The sequence below is a fragment of the Pinus tabuliformis genome, chromosome 2_2 (assembly GCF_031772625.1).
Source record: "Pinus tabuliformis cultivar Carrire ecotype Pingquan chromosome 2_2, CPIR1, whole genome shotgun sequence".
NCBI lineage: Eukaryota > Viridiplantae > Streptophyta > Pinopsida > Pinales > Pinaceae > Pinus > Pinus tabuliformis.
Genome location: NC_142300.1, coordinates 313,798,408 through 313,818,528, shown reverse-complemented (window position 1 = coordinate 313,818,528; position 20,121 = coordinate 313,798,408).

Here is a 20,121-nt window from a genome sequence, read left to right as displayed (position 1 = left end):
ATGGAGATGGATTCCCAGGGTTGGTTGGGAGTAGGTAGAGGAGTGTACAAGCCTTGCTATTTGATGATATGGCACAAGCAACGCATGTCTAATATATTTTCCAACATCCTGCCAGAGTCTTGTCCAATAAATACTTTTGTAGTACGACCACAATTTTCTCCACATCAAAGTGTCCCGTGACCCGACTGTAGCACACCTCCCAAATCAGTTTGGCACACTCGTTTGAAGGAAAAAAAGGTGGCCCAAGTAGCATAATAACGTGTCCTCGAGATGGAAATATGGAAATTTCTTTCCATCCACTAACATATGGTATGTGGTGGTGAACTTTGGATCACTCTTAGATAGTTGCAGTCATCGAGAGGTCTCATGGTCACAAGAGTTGAGAACAATAGTTAATACTGTAACTAAGGGCTGACTGAGACAATCTGCAACATGATTGGTGCTGCCTTTCTTGAATTTAATGTTCAAGTGGAATTGTTGTAGATATGTATACCACTTCTGATGGAAATTGTTCTTCAACTTCCCTTGTGTCTGTATAAATTGAAGATGTCAATGATTTGTGTGGATGACCATCTCCTTCTCCAGAATGTAATGTTTCCATTGCTAGAAAGCATGCACAATAGAATACATCTCTTTATCATAGGTGGTGTATTTCGACATTGTATCAAAAAGTTCCTCACTATGATAGGCCACCAGATGCCCTTACTGGGTGAGAAATGCATCAATAACATAGTTGAAGGAGTCTGTCTCAATTTCCAATGGCTATTGCAAGGTCGGAAATATGAGTATGGGTGGAGAGAAGAGGTGGTGCTTCAGATCAATGAACACCTTTTGTTGGGACTCAGACCAAGAAATTTTTTCTTTCACTTCGCCCTTGGTAACCTGACTCAAAGGCCAAGTGATATGGGAGAATCCCAACACGAACCTTCGATAAAAATTGACAAGGCCAAAAAGCTGCGAAGCTCTGTTAGAGTGGTTAGCGCTGACAAATCCCAAATGACTTGGATCTTAGCTAGATCCACATGAACACCTTGCTCATCTATGATGTAACCCATATATTGGACTTGGCTCAAGCCAAAGGTGCATTTCTATAAGTTGGCACATTGTTTTCTTTGCCACAGGGTTTGAAGTACTTGTCAAATGTGTTGTAAGTGCTATTTCCAACTCTTGCTGAAGATGAGGATGTTGTCAATATATACAACCAAAAATGAGTTGGTGAAGGGCCGCAAGATTTCATCCATCAACCTCATAAAAGTTGCAAGGGAATTTGTCAAGCTGAAAGGCATGACCAACCATTCAAAAAGGCCCTCATTGGATTTGAAGGGGTCTTCCATACATCTATGGGATCTATTGGAACCTGGTGATAGCCAGAACTCAAATCAATCTTGCTGAAGTACTTGGCCCCCTTGATCTGGTCAAGAAGGTCATCAATCCATAGGATTGGACACCTGTTCCTAACAATGATTTTGTTTTGTGCTCGATAATTAATGCAGAGCCTCTAGGTCCCATCCTTCTTTTGTACAAGTATAATAAGGATCCCATAGGTGAGAACTTGGTTGGATGTGCCCTTTTTGAAATAACTAGTGGATCTGCCAATTGATCTCTTCATTTTCTAGAATAGAGCGATGGTATATAGAAACATTGGGTAGGGGTGCTCCGGGAGGTAGATTGATCGAATGCTTAACTTGGCAGTGTAAGGGTACCCTGTGGGTGAGGAGAAGATGTCCCTATATTCTTCCACGACTTTATATAGTGACTTCTATTGCATGGAGGAACCCTTCCCAGGGTAATGGATGTGGCCACGATCTTCCCCATACTTTGAGAACGAATAAGAAATAAAATTTTTTTCTTAGTCTGGGAGATGATATTACTACATTGCATTGCAGAGATAAAAAATATGGAAGTAGGTAGGTGTTGGCTTAAGGAAGTCCTGACCCAGGTTTAGAGTTATTTGCACCAACCAACAAAAACCTACACTGATGGCCCTTTCAGAAACAACCTGTGTAGCACAGGTTGCAGTCTCACCCGAAGCAGTATTGGGGGATGCAAGAACAAAGTTTCTACATCGAGAGACTAGTGTGATGTCTTTCAACGCCTTAGACCTACTTCCACGTAGATCGATAGATTTCTAGGGCTTGTTATTGTAACTAAGTTAAGGTTGCCTCCAAACCTTGCGGACCTTAAACAATCGATTTACCTTCTTTCATGCATCAACAAGCAACCCTAGATCGGAGTTCATGTAGATCTACTTAATTCATTAGAAAACATAAGAGAAATAGCTTCTAAGTTTGTGGAAGTGGATAAACATTCATTTCATATATTATTAAGACAAATTCCGTGAATTCACGTAACATTCATTCAACAATTCATAAAACATATCATTAATCGACAACATTTGACATAAACAAATTCAATGGAAATACCGAGTAATTATTCAGAAAGATGTTTTTATTGATCTTTAGTTCACCGATTACAGACTCTTCTGCCTTGTGCACACAACTGCAAGGGTCCACACACTCAGTTACAGACTCTACCTAGGCCTCTTGGGCACTCAGCTGTAGGATCCTTCCCTTCTTTACCTAAGTGCATAAATCATAACCTTCCTGCCTTAGCACTTGCCCAAGACTACGAAAACTCTTCAATGTACTCAATTCTCCCTCCAAAGTCATCTCTAAGACTCAACTATTTATAGCTCTTCTAATACAATAACATGGCCCCCGACTCATGGGTGAGTCTTCAAAACTGACCAAAACAAGGGGCTAAGATCCTTTTGACTCCTATCTATTTGCGCGCTCCACATCCACATTTCGCAGAGAGTTTACATCTTTTACAAAATTCTTTACAAAAAATGACTAAGTTAATTCAATTCTACCCTTAGGGACCCCTTCCCAATAGGCCCTCAACACAAAGATCATGAGTCACCCTCAAGTCACTCAGCTAGTTGTTCCACATTCTGGTGGAGTTCACTGAATGCCTTGGTCAATGCCTAAAGCTCTGTGGTACCCTGTTCTGTTGCTTACTGTACCTCTTGGATAAATTTCTCCATGGTTGGCCCCTCTACTGCAATTTGCGTAGTCCTCTGGGTCTGCTGCATGGCCTTCAGATGCTAATGAATGTTCTGTGAAAGTTGGCTGGCTTCCTCTGTCCAAGGTTGAAGCTAGTCTCTTAGTAAGGGCTGATTTTTCTACAACTGTTGGATCTGTATCAACATTGCCTTGCCTTCCTGCAAGCGCATGAAGTGTTGGCTGGCGCCAATGTCCGTGCCATCGTACTGATCTCATCATGTTTTTGCAGCGCTTCTTTGGTCTCTGTGTTCAACTGTTATAGTGTAGGATACTCCTACAGTGTATCCCATAGGCCCATTGCTTGAGTGAATACCTAGTTGCAACCATGAACTGTGACATCTAGTTGACTCATGGACTCTTTTATAGCTGCGCATCTTTGTTCCCAAACTTCTGGTGGTGTGGTTGGTTAAAGCTTGAGCTTGAGTTTGGATATCTACATCTGGAATTCAAAACTGACGCACCCAATCTCATCTTTGGCATCACACATTGCAACATTTAACTTCCTGACTTTTGTCTCAGCCTGTGCATCATCTGGGATATGCAATTCTTGAACTATTTGACAGGCTTGTGCAATAACTGGTTCTAGGTTTGCGCTGCGTACTTGCATTCCCTCTTTCTCTTTTAGTGCTTGTATCTTCTCCTAGTACATCTGTTAATTATTGACTTTGCATTCACTGAGGACCACAAGGGGGCACTGATCCCTGATCTGAAACTCATATGAGACTCCCTGATGTAATGCATGTGGAGGGTTAGTAGCGGTAGCGCGACCACATTGATTCCAAGATCCTTGATCTTTTCGAGCGTGGTGCGGTCATCCTGGTTATTTGTTCGCAAGGATCCTTTTGGTAAAGGAATTACCCTTAAGTCCATGGTTCGTTCCACTTCTGGAACACTCACGCTCGCTTTCCCCACGCTCGCCTGGATCCTACTATCCTGGATCTACAGCTCTCATAGATCCTTCTAGACACTCCCCAGTGTCTGCATATATTTTTGTTCAAAGTGCGACCATAGTTCAGATGTGGTATTGCGAACCTTATTGCCGATCTCATCTAAATCAGCCTTTGTTAGCACAAGAAGGTCCATCTACGATTTATTATCTAACTTCTACTTATTTCACAGACCTGTTGCCGCGTCTTTGGTGCACTTCTGGAATTTAAAGGGGGTGGACACCTCTTCACCCCCATCGCCGCCTTGTGCAGATAACTCCTGCTCATCAGTGTGATGTGAGGTTGATTTGTTGCTCGCTTTGGTATCTTGTGTTTCTTTCTTAGCCCGCTCTTTAGCATCGCACTCCTTCACAACCCTCTCTTTTTCCACAACTACCTTGGCAACAAATTCTTTTTTCTTCTCTTGGGCAGCCTTCTCCCGCGCGGCTACTTGTTCTTGTTCTTTCTTCTTTTTCGCTGTAGAGGTCTGGGAAGAGGAGATTTATCCTTCGTTGCTTGTCCTGACATCCAACTGAGTAGGATTACACCACTCTGCTAGACATCCACCCACAACCTCCTGGACATCAGTGTCGACCACCAAGTATGGCAACTTGTACCATACTTCTTGAGGGTCTTTCCTCGCACTGATCCAGACATTATGAAAGTGTGCCTTAAATTCTGCAAAGGCCCTCAGTTGCTCCAATAGGGTGGGAGATAAATTTGGCCTCTAGTTTATATCCATGCGGATGTCCATCTCCATGAAGACCCAAAAACCCTTGGATTTTGTACTTCGTGCTGCATCTTTTGCCTGCCATAGTGAAGCAAACTTCGCTGCCTCCGGGGGAGTCTCATTCAGCGGAGGAAACTGACAGTCCTTGGAAGCCTCCATGTCACCAAAAATATTAGTAATAGGATCCAAGCATAGCTGAACGACTGTCTCTTCTCTTGCACCTCGCGATAGTTAGCCAAAAATTCCCTACAGAGATACTGGGCCCAGTTATACTGGTTCGCACACTGCGTAGCTAACGAAATGACCAGCGCGGGAACTTCATCCACGCGACAGTTCACTTTATCTTTCCTGCGAGGATCTGTGTGGAAAAATATAATGCCTCATCTGTTATGGAGTGGATAGAATATCTGCGCTTTCCCTTTACTACCCCGTACTCGGCCTTTGTGTAGTCTGCAAGCTATTTTTCTAGGGATTTGCCGACAAAATCCTTTGCCAGGTCCTCTCCTTTATAGGGCATCTTAGTAATCCTATGTATTAACATATTTGTGATGGTGATAGGCTCACCTAGCCATAGACACCCATCATGCACTAAAGTCAGTAACTGGCACACACATGCTGTATTGATATTGGAGCGATGAAAATGAGGTATGAACAACATGTGTAAAAGCCCTGCCAATTGAACTCCGCGAACCCATTTCATTGGTTCCAACTTCGTGACCCATGTATCTTCATAGTATATGCGGGTCATATACTGATTTGTGGCTAAATGTGGGAATTTCTCCTAGTCAGTGAGGTCCCAGTATTCCATCTTGAGCGTTGGTATACGCGCTAAGAGCGTACCCTCAAAGTGAACTTCAGCTGGGAGCAGTGGCGTAGCAATTGAAAACTTGCTGGAATCAAGGTCTTTGGTCACCTTCTTCTGTCCTCTTCACGAAGGCACATATGCTGGAAGCATAGTGATTGGTTCTGCGTCCTCGACATCCAACTCCTCAATTCCCTGTTAGAGTTCCTCTTCGTCTAGGTCTAGGGGCACAAAAGGTTGCTTTTTCTTATCCATTTTTCCCTTCTACTACACTTCCTGCAAGTGTTTTCGAGGTGAGTGGTGCACTAGTATGACGACCAACTTCCTTTGCTTTGCCTTAGAAGTAGATTTTTAGGCCTAGGTGACCTTGGCGCCATAGGTACTACTGGTGTAGCCTCTATGCCCGCAGCTTCCAGAGCTAGGGCCTCAGACATCGCGACCTCAGAACTCATAAGTTCAGCTCTCTTCTCCATAGAAACTCGGTACAACGTAGTAGAATAAGGAACTAGCCTGGGGTGCCTGAAAAAACTATCCCACTCTTCTTGGTGCATGAAAGAAATTCTTAAGCAAAAAATTGTTCAAATCCGACTGTTCCCTCTATAAATTTGTCATAAATGCACCTTTGGCGGTAGATTTTCAAATATTTTCGCCTTAATTTCCACCTACCTGCTCCTCCTAATGGGATTTTCTCAGACCAATCAGGTATAGTGACTCCAACGGCTATTTTTGGGCTGGGCTGTGTGACACTCTCCTCCATGGCACATCATCCTGAGGACGACTCTATCTGGTGCATCTTCGTCAATCTTCACGTAGCCCGGTTGCTACCTTGTCCTCCCAGTCGGGTGGTGTAGCTTATAGTCCCACGCTCCCTCTCAACTGCCTAGAGCACTAAGACTTTCCTGCAATCATATAGTCATTGCATAGGGGCATGATTCCCCGTATACAACTTCAACCTACTCCCATTCACTTTTCCTGGAAATGGTTCATCATTAAGCTTTGTGAACTGAATTACGCCACCCTCTGTAATTTCCTTGACAATATAGGCTCCTAACAAATGCATCTAGAATTTACCTAGAAATTTGGTGAACTTTCTATCATATAACAACACAAGATCATTTACCTTGAAAGTATGAAGCTTGATATGGTGGCCATGCCATGATTTTTCGCATTCCTTCTGTACTTGTTGGTGGAATCCTACTAGAAATTGGTCCTCCTCTAACTCCAATAGCTACATGAGCCATTCCTCCAAAGCCTCATGATCCACCATATTTGTCAAAGCTGCTATGCATAGACTAGGTACAATGTACTCCATAGGCATCACTGCTTCGATGCCATAGACCAATCTAAATGGCATTTTCCTTATCAGTTTTTTACAGGTTGTCCTATAGGCCGATAATACTGCAGGTATGCACACATCCATGTCATTCCACTACACGTTACAGATCTTTTTCAATGTGTTCTCCAAAATTTTGTTAAAAGCTTCGACTGTCCCATTTTCCTGCGGGTGATATGGTATACTCTTCTGATGGTAGACCTGGAATTCATCTGCCATTGCGCTAATCGTTTCATTTAGAAAGTGCGCTCCCTATCACTCATTAATACTTTCAAGCATCCTAACAGTGTTAAGTCATGTTCAAACAAAAATTTTGCTACCGTAGCCCCTGTACAATCCTTTACTGGCTGTGCTTCCACCCATCTGGTTAAATATTCCATCGCAGTGATAATGTAGCACGCACTCGTTTTCTTTCCAGGTGGCTGAATTGGCCCAATAAAATCGATCACCCACTTCTCAAATGCCTATAAATATACATGAGGATGTAGTGATAGTTCATCCCTTCAAGACGGTTTACCAGTACTTTGACATGCATTGCATGCCTTACGGTACACTTTGGAATCCTTGTGCAATGTTGGCCACGATAATCCTGCGCGCAAAATCTTCCGTGCAGTTTCTTTCCCTGCATAATGGCCTCTTGTAGCGCCCCCATGAGATTCAACAAGAATACTATCATGCTTAAAATCCAACACATATCTTTGCAATATTTCATCTGCCCCGATTTTGTACAAATGTCCCACAATGACCGAAAAATAGGCTGCACGAACTACTAGTTCTTCGTCTACTGATTTGCATATCCTTTAGGCGCAAAAAAATGGTCATCAGCTACACGTACTATAAAGAGCTGCGCATTTGACAACCCTTCCTGCAAATTATTGGGTTCTTCGCCTGTTTCAATCCTCGACAGATGGTCAGGTCCAACATTCAACCTCCTTGGCTTCACAATCACTTCAAAACCGTACTCCTAAAATAATAACAACCACTTGCAAATATTTCCTCCCAACACAGGCTTGTTGACCAAGTACTTTAAGGTAGAATGATCAGTATACATCTTGAAATGTCCCCCTAACAGATAATGCCTTAATTTTTATAGCGCGTAGATCATGGCCAATCGCTCGTGCTCTGTTGTTGAATAATTTTCCTTGGCTTTTGATAAATTCCTACTTGCGAAGGCTGTAGGATGGTCCAGCTCACCTTCGCCTGTCTGCGTTAGTACTGCACCCAGTGCAATGCAAGAAGCATCCACACGTACATGAAACTCCTTTTTCCAATCGGGAAATACCAGGATTGGCGCAGTCACCATCTTTTCCTTTAACACATCTAAGTTGCGCTGACATTCCTCATCCCAATAGAATGTCACATCCTTATTTAGCAGTTTTTCCATGGGTGTGGTAATTTGAGCATAAGCTTTAATGAATTTTCTATAGTATCCCGTGTGTCCCAGCGTTGCACGGAACTGCTTGACGTTCCTAGGGGCCTCCAAGTTCAAAATCACTGTGATCTTTGCAGGTTCCACCATCAATCCTTACTTACACACAACATGACCCAGAAAGATCCCAAAAGGAACACATAATATAAATGTTTTCAAATTTAGCGCTATGTGGTATCTTTGACATTTATCCAACATAAGGCGCAGACTTGCTACATGGCACTTTACCAAGCCAAACACAGTAAAGTCATCGAAGTATACTTCCAGAATATTATGAATGAATTCTTTGAACACTGCTATGATTACACAAGAAAATATTGCAGGTGCGTTCTTTAATCCAAAAGGCATAACAGTGTACTGAAAGCACCCCCATTCTATCACGAAGGTGGTTTTGGTTCGATCTTCTTGCGCAATATTAATTTGATGATAACTGGAAAAACCATCAGTAAAGGAATATGCCTCCTTCCTTCCTACATTTCCTAACACTTCATCTGTAAACGGTGTTAGAAATGGATCATGAACACACACATCATTCAACTTCCACAGATCTATGCAGATCCTTATTTCGCCCTTTTGTTTCTTCTCTTGGACTACCATCGGGCTCACCCAATCAAATTCTTCAACAGGTTCTATGTTGGCTTAGGGGTCCTGACCCAAGTTTGGAGTTTGTTGCGCCAACCAACAAAACCCTACATTACTGGCCCTTTTAGCAGTAACCTGGGTAGTGTAGGTTGCAGTCTCACCCAAAGCAGTATGGGGGGATGCAAGAACCAAGTTTTGACATCTAAAGACTAGTGTGATGTCTTCCAGAGCCTTAGATCCACCCCCACACGGACCGATAGACTTCCATGGCTCGTTACTATAACTTTGTTAAAATAGCCTTCAGATCTTCATGAAGGTCTATGATCAGTCCTTGCGGACCTTTAACAGTCGATTTATCTACTTATGCGCATCAAAAAGCAATCCTAAATAGGCGTTCACGCAAATCTACTAATTTCATCAGAAAACATAAGAGAAAGTACCAGAAACTTCGCGAAAGTGTTTAAACATTCATTGCGTACTTTATTAATATTGATTCAAGATAATCACGTAGCATTCAATCAGTATTTCATAAAACAAGTCATTTATCAGCGACATATAACATAAACATATATGATAGAAATACTCAATAATTCTTTGGAAAATTGTCTTTATTGATCTTCAATTCACAGATTACAAACTAAAACTTCCCTGTGCACATAGCTGCAGGGGTCCACGCACTTAGCTGCGGACTCTACCTAGGCCTCCGCGCACTCAATTGCAGACTCTACCTAGGCCTCTGCGCACTCATCTGTGGAAGCTCACTTTCTCTACCTAAGAGTAGGAAGTAGAGCCTTCCTGCATTAGCTTTTGCCTAAGACTCTTCAATGAACCCAATTCTCTATCTTAGTTCCATCTCGTTACCCCTTCTTTTTGCTAAGACTCAACTATTTATAGACTTTTTCATACAATGCCATGGTCCGTGGACCATGGGTGAATCTCAAAACTGACTCAAAACTTTACTTAAAGCAAGGGGCTAAGCCCATTTGACTTTTATTCATCTACATGCTCCGCATCCACAAATCGCAGATAATTTACATCTTTTACAAAATTTGTTACAAAAATCTATTAATTAATTCCATTTTCCCCCTGGGGACCCCATCCCAACAGGCCCCCAACACAAATATTGTGACTTGCCCTCGAGTCGCTCAGCTAACTGTTCTAGTTTCTGGCGAAGTTCGCTTAATGCTTTAGTCAATGCTTGTAGCTCCGCTGTACTTTTTTCTGCTACCTGCTACACCTCCTGGACCAGCTTCTCCGTGGTTGACCCCTCTACTACCAGCTGCGTAGTCCTCTGTGTCTACTGCATAGCCTTCATCTTCTCAATAATGGTCTGTGAGAACTAGCTGGCTTCCTCTATCCAAGGCTCAAGTCATGCGCTAAGCACATTATTATTCTTCTGCAATTCCTGTATGTGCAACAATTTTGTTTTACCTTCCTGTAGGCGTGCAAGGCGCTGGACAGGTGCCAACGTCTACGCTGTTGTGCTGATTTCATCGTACTGTTACTGCGATTCCCAGAGTTCTCTACTCAACTGTTGCAGCGTAGGATCCTCCTGCAATGTCTCCCAGAGGTCCAGTGCATGGGTGAAGAGCTTGTCACATCCTCAAACGATGACATCTAGCTAGGCCATGGATTCTTTAATTACTACGTTCCTTTGTTCCCACACCTATGGCTGTGTGGTTGATTGAAACTTCAATTGTAGCTGAGCTATCTACATCCTGAGTTTGAAAGTCACCTTGTCAACCTTCTCCTTTGAAGCGCGCAGTGCAGTAGCCAATTTTCTTACCTTGGCTAAAGCCTCTGCATTATCAGGTATGTTATCTCAAAATCAGGCCCTGATAGGCTGCTGGTCAGGTTGACTCTAAGTAACTATTTCAAACCTACTTTAGGCTGAGGCTTAGCCTCCTCAACCTGAGAGGGCTCTCTCTTGATGGATTAATGATTTTGATTAAAGATGAGATGGCTAACTCTTATAGAACAACTGTGAAAAATATGAATGGTGGAAACACATTAAACAACTATCCATTGGGCTTATGGAGTCAACAACACCTCAATATAACAATGAACTCAACCTTACATGGAAGTCAGGGCATTCAACATTTAAACATTCAGAACATAAACTCATATGGGACCACACAGTTTATAAATGTATACAGGAAGTCAGAGCACATTCAGTGAATTCTGAGTGATTATACATCCATACCACTGTAAGAATTAAGAAAAGGACAACATCACATATTCTGAACATAAAAAATCCTTCATGAATCCTGAGAAGTAAAGTCAAGCATGTATTACTGAAAAATGAGTCTTACATAGGCCAAATACAAGCTTTTGCATAAAATTTCCAACCCTGATTACATTGCTGTTTCAGCTATATATAGAGCTCTTATTCTAACTGATCGAGATTCCTCCTCCAGCATGAGGGGAATTCGAAAACTACTTCTATTACTGACATCTGTTTAGCTTTCAACTGCCTATACTGCCTATTTAATGTAACGAACTTCCACTAGACCTTTCTAGACATCTAAATCAAGTAGGACTCTAATTCCATAACAGCCTTGGTCTATAATCATCCTCGTTCTTTGACATTTGGTTCCCTTCTAGTTTAGCTGTGATGAGTCTTCAAGGTTCCATGTTTGTCTTCAATGTCACATGTTTTCCAATGCCCTGAAACATAGGAAACTACCCCTGTTTACTGGTCTTTAGTTTTCCTCAAAATATTCGAATCCAAAGAAGCATGTCCTTTATCCTTTAATTACCCAAAATGGAGCAGATCGCCACGTCCTTGATGTGCTGTAAGCCTTTCCCATGTACCTGTGTGATGACAAAACCTTTCAAAAAGATTTGCCGCTTTGTCAATCATAATTGATCAACTCAATTGTAACATGCAGCTACAGCAGTTTCGTAGCGCGCTACGAAACTGCTGTGTAATTTCAAAAAAACAGTCTTCCTTTCATAGCTAAATGATCGCCACTGTTCATGGCTTAAGAACCTTACTCCCTTGATCATTTTGACAAGATTTTCTTGCAACTTTTCAAGAAACAGATATTTCTCCTGAGGAAAAGATGCAATGACACCAATAACACCATTCACTGTTCCAAATATAACTGTATGAATATGGCTAGTACCGCACGTGCAAATTGTATAGGCATCTTCTCTTCAGGTGCAAGGGGATGTGCTAATATAGTTCCCTCTGGGGGCTCCACAAAGAAATAGCACATTCCTCCATATAATACTTTCTTCAATGACATTCTGACATCAATATCATTCTCTCCAGGTCTAATCACATCAAACTCAAATCCTAAGTTCTTCCCTGCCTTTAAAAATTCACTTCACACAGCTGGTGCTTTGGACAAAGGTATGGGAACAACCATCATCTGAACTATGGCGAAACTTGCACTCTGCACCTCTTTCACATTTACCCTTACTGATAAAATCGAAGCATGCACCTTCTGAGAATGGATCTTTGTTACATACAAACTGCTAAGGCTGATTGGCGAAAGCAGCTTGTTCTATTGGTCCATTTTCTTCCTTATCCAATTGTGGATCATCAGGATCACCAATGTGCGTCATTAAGAATGTATGAACCTCATCATTATCAGGGACCTCTGAATGCCCTCTAAGAGCAAGAACATCATTCAGAACTGAACCCTGCCCTAGAAGCATGCCATTTGGTGTAATATTGAAGTCATTTGTAGCTCGAGTGACATTCTGTATATTCAACGAAACCATTTCACCATGTTCTCCATCAGGGTATTCAGTTTTGTTCACTTGAGAGGATGAAGCAGAACAACGTTTACATCTTCTGCTAATGTTCTTCTCAAAGACTTTACAAAGTACATATGATTGCTGCACAGTATTTGAATTGCTATTGTTGCAATAATCAAGAATGTACTCATGCATCTGCCAATTGGTTCTTTCTCCATGACGAACATGCCCTCTGTAGAAAACTAAAGTCTTCTTAATCCCTAGAACTTCAGAGCATGCAACAATAGTTCGGTTTTTTCGAGTGACCTTTCAGTAACCCAGCTTGGTCGCTCGAACTTTCCTTGGTCCAATAGGGTATTCCGCCTTTTTGGGGCTTGAAAAAAAAACCCTTTCAAATTTCTTCCTTTCAGACATGAGTTGTCAGGCAAATCCCATGGTTCGCAGTCGTATGGATTGACCTCTGAAATGACACTGCAAGGTTGAGGGCGCCCATATACTTTTCTTTTCAGATAGTGGGTGAACAATTCTTCATCCGTCGGGTGAAAGCAGAATCCAGGTGGCTGAGAACTGTTCTCCATCTGGATCTTCAAAGCTGAAAATCAAAACAATGTCTCTACTACCGCTCCTTTTTAAATGCAATTTCGGCAGCAGCTCACTGCCCATGACAAGGAACCACTCACATTTTCACCTGTTATAAAGGCCCTAGCGCCCAACAACATCAACTGATTTGTTCTTCTAATTGTGTTTCATGAACAGGTCAGAATGCCACATTGAAATAAAACAGATAATCGAACCCACTGGACTATTCGTGTCAAGATAACTGTATCCTGAGGCACGCAAGCCTGATGCAGTTATTGCATTGCTCTTTTTGTTTGAAACTAAGTGGAGTCAAATTTGTAATTTTAAATGCTGCCAGTGATTGCAATCTTCCTTGTGTAAAGAAAAAAAACGCGCTCGCTGATATTGCCTGCTCTAGAATTCAAATAATGAAGCCTGTGAGATATCCTTGATGCATTCGCATTGTTGTTGAAGATGAGAATTAAAGCATGAATTCATGGCCATTGGGTCTTCTCTTGAGCATGAGTCTCGAATTCTCAGTAGATATCCATCAACAGAAATAGGCAGAAGGGCACCCCAGTCAACAATGGATTCAACGCGCTCCGGGCCACCGTATTGAGGCCCTTTCCCAGGCGGTCCAATCCATGTATTGTTAACATTAATAATATTATGGCCTCTGCTACTGCAGTGTACCCATGATGGTACCCATGATGGCCACATTTAGACTGCAATTCTCTTGAACCATCATCACGGAGCTCCCATTTGTATAACTGAATCTTTTGATTGATGCCAGCAAGCAACTTTCCATTAAATGCATTCAGATAGTAAACAGAACCCTTTGTCTCCTTCTCAACAACAACTGCAACATGTGTCAGTACCACAACACCTAACGATCTAAAACACAACGGATTCTGATAAGTATGACAACTGGGTGAGATTTGCTATGGATCAGCACAAAATCACTTAGACCGGGTTTCTGTGCTACGAAATCACCAGAAACATGTTGCGCTGCGAAAACACCTAAAACTGACTTATGCACTACGAAACCACCTAAAGAGCTTTGTAGCACATAATAACCTTTGAACAAAGTTGACACATGGAAATTGTGTAAATTATGAGACCAGTCGTGAATGAGGATGTATAGTGGACTCCTTAGACTCAGACTCTAAGGCAAATAAGTGAGCGGTTTTGAAATTAGAATTCTTAAGTGATAACAAGGTATACCCAACTCAGGTGAAAATTTGTAGGCTTGCTCAATTGCTGTGACCGGATTCTGACATTGTGTGCACAACTCCTCCTACTCCTTCAGGGCCTGAGTCTTTTCCATGAAAAGCTGCTGATTGTTAACTTTGAACTAACTGACGGTAGTGAGTACGCACTGTTCTCTTATTTTGAGCTCTTCCCTGACTCCCTGATGCAGAGACTCAAGCGGTAGCGCGACAAGGTTTAGCCCCATGCCTTTGATTGTCTGAAGCACCATTGCTTCTCCTCCATCTCCATGCGGACTGATCCTTCAGGAAAAGGAAAGACTCTGACATCCTGAGGCTAGTCTATCTCTAATACTGCACTCCCTCCCTGTGTTAGGCTAGCTTGCATGCCGCTCGCCTTCCCTACATTTCCTGAATTCTGTTCGCTTGGATTTGCAACTCACGTAGATCCTTCTAGACGCCTCCAAGCATCTGCATGTATTGCTGCTCGAATTGCTGCAATACTTCTGTTGTGGTGTCCTGAATTTTGTTTCCGATATCATCGAGATTACCCTCTGTTAGCACCATGGGATCCACATGCGTTTTCTTTTCAAACTTTTGTTTCTTTCACTGCCCAGTTTGCTACTCCTGTGTGCGCTTCTTCAGGATAAAAGGAGTTGCTTACTCTTCACTGCCATCTCCTCCTTGCTCAGATAGTTCTTGCTCATCAGTGTCGTGGGAAGCATAATGTTTTCTAACCTTTTCATCCTTTTGCTCGCACTCTGCCTATGCCTTGGTGGTGCGCTCCTTTTCTAGACAGGACTTTCCGTATCTTCCATAGCAACCTCCTTCTTCTTTTGCGCAATCAAGGTGCGTGCAGCCTCCTGAGCAGCGTCCTTTTGAATATATGCAGCTGATCTCTCTGCGCTTGTGCTTGTTCTGGTATCTAACTTTGTAGGTGTGCACCATTCCTGTGGCCAAAGTCCCAAAACTTCCTAAATATCCTTGTCTATCACCATATAAGGCAATGCGTACCATTTATGCTCAGGGCTTTTGCACACTTTGATTGAGACCCTATGAAAGTTGACTTTGAATTCTGCATAAGCCTATAGTTGCGTGTACAAGGTGGGGGACAACCTTGGCCGTTGGTTAATTTCCATGTGCATGTCCATCTCCATCAACACCCAAAAGATATTTGTCTCCTTAACCTGTTTTGGATCTTTTGAGGCCCATAACGAGGCAAACCGCGCTGCCTCGGGCAATTCCTCTTTGTGTGGAGGAAACTGGCTATCCTCTGTCAACCTCCAAGCAACAAAAATAATTGATAATGATACCCAGGCATAATGAAATGGATTGCTCTCCTCCCGGGCCTCACGAAAGTTCACGAGGAAATCCTGACATAGGTACTTGGCCTAGTTGTACTGAAACCCCTTTGCGCATTGCGATGCGAGTGAAATGACCGGCGCCAGAACTTCATCCGCGCGTCACTTTCTCATTACTTTTCTTGCTAGGAACTGGGCAACCAACTTCAATTCCAGGTCTGATATGGATGTGATAGAATACCCTCGCAACTTTTTTATTAGCCCAAACTCCTTCTTCAACTTATCTGCCAATTATTTCTCTCCAGTTTTTCCTCCAAACTCCTTTGTAGAGTTCGCACCTTTGTATGGTAACTTAATGATGCTGTGGATCAAAATATCAGTGATAGGGATAGGCTCTCCTAGCCATAGGCACCCATCATGCACCAGCGCGAGGAGCTGGTGCACACAAATCGTATTAATGGGGGTGTGGTGATAATGTGGCACCAACAATAGATTGAGCAGCCCTGACTACTCAACACCGCACACCCACTTCATGGGCTCCAAAGTTGTAACCCCCATGTCTTCAAAGTAGATTTTCTGCATGTACTTATGAGTCACCAAGTGTGGAAACTTTGTGTGGTCTGCAAGGTCCCAATATTCCATTTTTAGCAATGGAATGTGCGCCAGCCTAGGACCCTCGAACACAACTTTCTCAGGCAGCAAAGGTGTTGACACTGAAAATTTTCTCGTATTGGGATCCTTCATGACCTTAGCTTTTCCCTTGCACAAAGGGATATACTTAGGCAACCTCATCATAGGCTCCACTCCTTCGGAATCAATATCCTCCATTCCCTGGAATTATTTCTCCTCCAGGTCCACTATTTTTTCTGTCTACTTATCCTTTTTCTGCCGTGCCTGTGTTTTGGTATGCTTCCTCAGTGACACGCGCACCGACACCGGCTTCTTTGATTTTTCCTTCACAGCTAGTTTCTTTTCCTTCATAGCAGGCTACTTTTATTTAGCCATAGTCTACTTTGGCCTAGGTGACCTCGACATTGTGGGCACTACATGCGTAGCCTCTACACTAGACACTTCTGGTCCTGGTGCGTCAGGCACAACTTCTCCTGAACTCAGGGCTTCGGTGGGGTTAATGGAATTCATTCTCTCCATAAATAAATCTTGGGCTACGAGAGAATAGTTTGATAGTGACAATAATTCTTCCCAGAACACTCAGCTCATATGCGATAGACAACAAAATTCACCAACAAGTCTTAGAGCGCAAAATGTTCTCTGTTAGACTGGCATGCATAATTTATAGGGGGTTTTGAAGTCAAAGCTGACCATTCCCCCCAAATGCTGATAACAAATGCTATTTTGGCGACAGATTTTCAAATATTTTTTCCTTAATTACCGCCACCCCGCTCCACTTAACTGTTTTCTGCCCGTCAATTCATGAACAATAACTCCAATGGTCATTTTCCTGTTGGGCTGCACGGTACCTTCCCTCATGGTGTAGCTTCCTGAGCGCATCTTTATACCTTCCCTCATGGTGTAGCTTCCTGAGCGCATCTTCATTGGTTTCATATTCATCGCTCTCCACACACCCTACGCGCTACATTGTCCTCCAAGCCAGGAAGTGCAGTTTATAGTCCTGTGCTCCCTTGCAACTTCCTAGAGCACGAAGACTATCCTACTACCATATAGTCATTGCATAGGATCCCCTATATACAACTTCAATCTGCTCCCATTCACTCTTTCCAGGAAGGGTTCCCCATTGAGATTTGTGAGCTGAACTATGTCGCCATCTGTAATTCATTTGACAATATATGGCACTAACCAATGCATCTGGAATTTACCTAGAAATTTAGTGAATTTACTATCATATAACAGGACAAGATCATTTACCTTGAATGTCTAAAGCTTGATATGGCGATCATGCCATGCTTTTTGATGTTCCTTCTATACTTGTTGATGGAATCCTGCCAAAAATCGGTCTTCTTCGAGCTCCATCAGCTGCGTGAGCCGTTCTTCCAAGGCCTCACGATCCGCCATATCTGTCAAAACTGCAATGTGTAGGCCAGGCACAATGTATTCCATCAGCGTTACAACTTTGACCCCATAGACCAATCTGAACGATGTTTGTCTTTTCAGCTTCTTACAAGTAGTCCTATAAGCCCATAGTACTACTGGTACGTGTAAATCCCAATCATTCTGCTGTGCATTACATATCTTCGTCAACACATTCTCCAAAATCTTGTTAAAATCTTTGAAAGTTCCATTTTCCTACAGGTGAGATGTTGTGCTCTTCTGATGGTAGACCTGGAATTCCTCAGTCAAAGCACTGATCGTTTCATTCAGAAAGTGTGTACCCCAGTCACTCATCAACACTTTCGGGCATCCAAATTTTTTTAAGACATACTCATATAAGAATTTTGTTGTTGTGGCCCCTGTACAATCTTTTACAGGCTGTGCTTCTGCCCATCTGGTTATATATTTTGTCACATTGATAATATAGCACATGCCCATTTTCTTTCCAAGGGGCTGAATTGGCCCAACAAAATCAATCGCCCACTTCTCAAAGGGTTGCAAAGATACCTGAGGGTGTAGTGGTAGCTCATCTCTTCACAACGGTCAGCCGGTTCTTTGACAAACATTGCATGCCTTACAATGTACCTTGGAATCCTTATGCAATGTTGGCCACCATAGGCCTGTGCACAAAATCTTCTATGCAGTTACTTTGCTTGCATTATGGCCTCCCGTAACTCCTCCGTGAGCTTCAGAGAGAATGCTATCATGCTCAAAGTCTGGCACATATCTCCGCAATATATCATATGTACCCATTTTGTACAAATGCCTCGCATGACTGAAAAGTCGGCCGCGTGCACTACTAATTCCTTCTTTTGCTGACTTGTATATCCTTTTGACGCCATCCTCGTAGTTAAGAAGTGAATAATATTTGCGAAATGGTCATTCGCTACGTGCACCACAAAAAGCTACACATCTAGCAACCCTTCCTCCAAATTATTAGGTTCTTCTCCTCTTTCGATTCATGACATATGGTTAGGTCCAACATTTAGCCTCCCCAAATTCACAATGACTTCAAAGTCATACTCCTGAATTAATAGAAACCATCTGCAGATCTCCCCCCCCCAACACAGACTTGTTGACTAGGTACTTTAAGGCAAAATGACCTATATACATCTTGAAATTCCCTCCTAACAGATAATTCCTGAAAGTTTACAGCGCGACCATGGCTACCCCTTCACACTCAGTGATTGAATAATTTTTCTCAGCCATCGATAACTTCCTACTTGTGAACGCTATAGGATGGTCCATTTCTCCTTCACTGGCCTGTGTTAGCACTACACCCAATGCAATGCAAGAGGCATCCACATGTACATGAAACTCCTTTTTCCAATCAGGAAATATTAATATTGACGTAGTTACCATCTTCTCTTTCAAAACATCTAAGCTGCACTTACATTCTTCATCCCAACAGAATGTTGCATCCTTCTTTAGTAATTTCTCCATGGGCGTGGTAATTTGAGCATAAGCTTTGATAGATTTTCTATAGTATCCCGTATGTCCCAGCATTGCGTGCAGCTGCTTGATGCTCCTAGGGGCCTCCAAGTTCACAATTACCGCAATATTTGTAGGGTTCACCATCAATCCTTCCTTGCACACAACATGATCCAACAAGATCCCAAATGGAACACAAAATATGCATTTTTTTAGATTCAACGCGATATGGTATCTACAACATGTATCCAACATTAGGCACAAAATTTCTACATGGCGCTTTACTAATCCAAACACCGTCCAGTCATCAATGTATACCTCCAGAAACTTATGAATGAAATCCTTGAACGCTGCTATGACTATGTGGGAAAATATCGCAGGTGCATTCTTTAGTTCAAATGGAATCACTGTGTACTGGAAACAACCCCACTTCATTGCGAAGGTCATTTTTCTTCTATCCTCTGGGCGATATTGATTTGATGATACCTCGAGAATCCATTAGTAAAGGAATAGGCCTCCTGCCCTCCAACATTGTCTAACACTTCATCTGTAAACGATGTTGGGAACAGATTGTGAACACATGCATCATTAAGCTTCCTCAGATCTATGTAAATCCTTATTTCGTCCCTTTGTTTCTTTTCTTGGACCACCACCGGGCTCACCCAATTGGATTCTTCAACAGGTTATGCCTGCCTCCAGCATATTATCCAACTCTTGGCGAACCTTTTCCTTATACTTAGGATTAAGGTGATAAGGCCTCTGTTTAATAGGTTTCACGTCCGGTTTCAATGTGATCTTCATAACGTCCAAATCTCCGATTATGCCCTTTAGATCAGAAAACTTGGTGGGAAAGATATCCTAGTATTCGCAGAGTAATTCAACAACTTTATCCACTATAGCGTCATCCCAATAATCTCAAATTTTCGTGAACTTTTGTTCTTCTTCAGTTATAATGTTTACTTGCTTTGTCTTCAAAGGTGT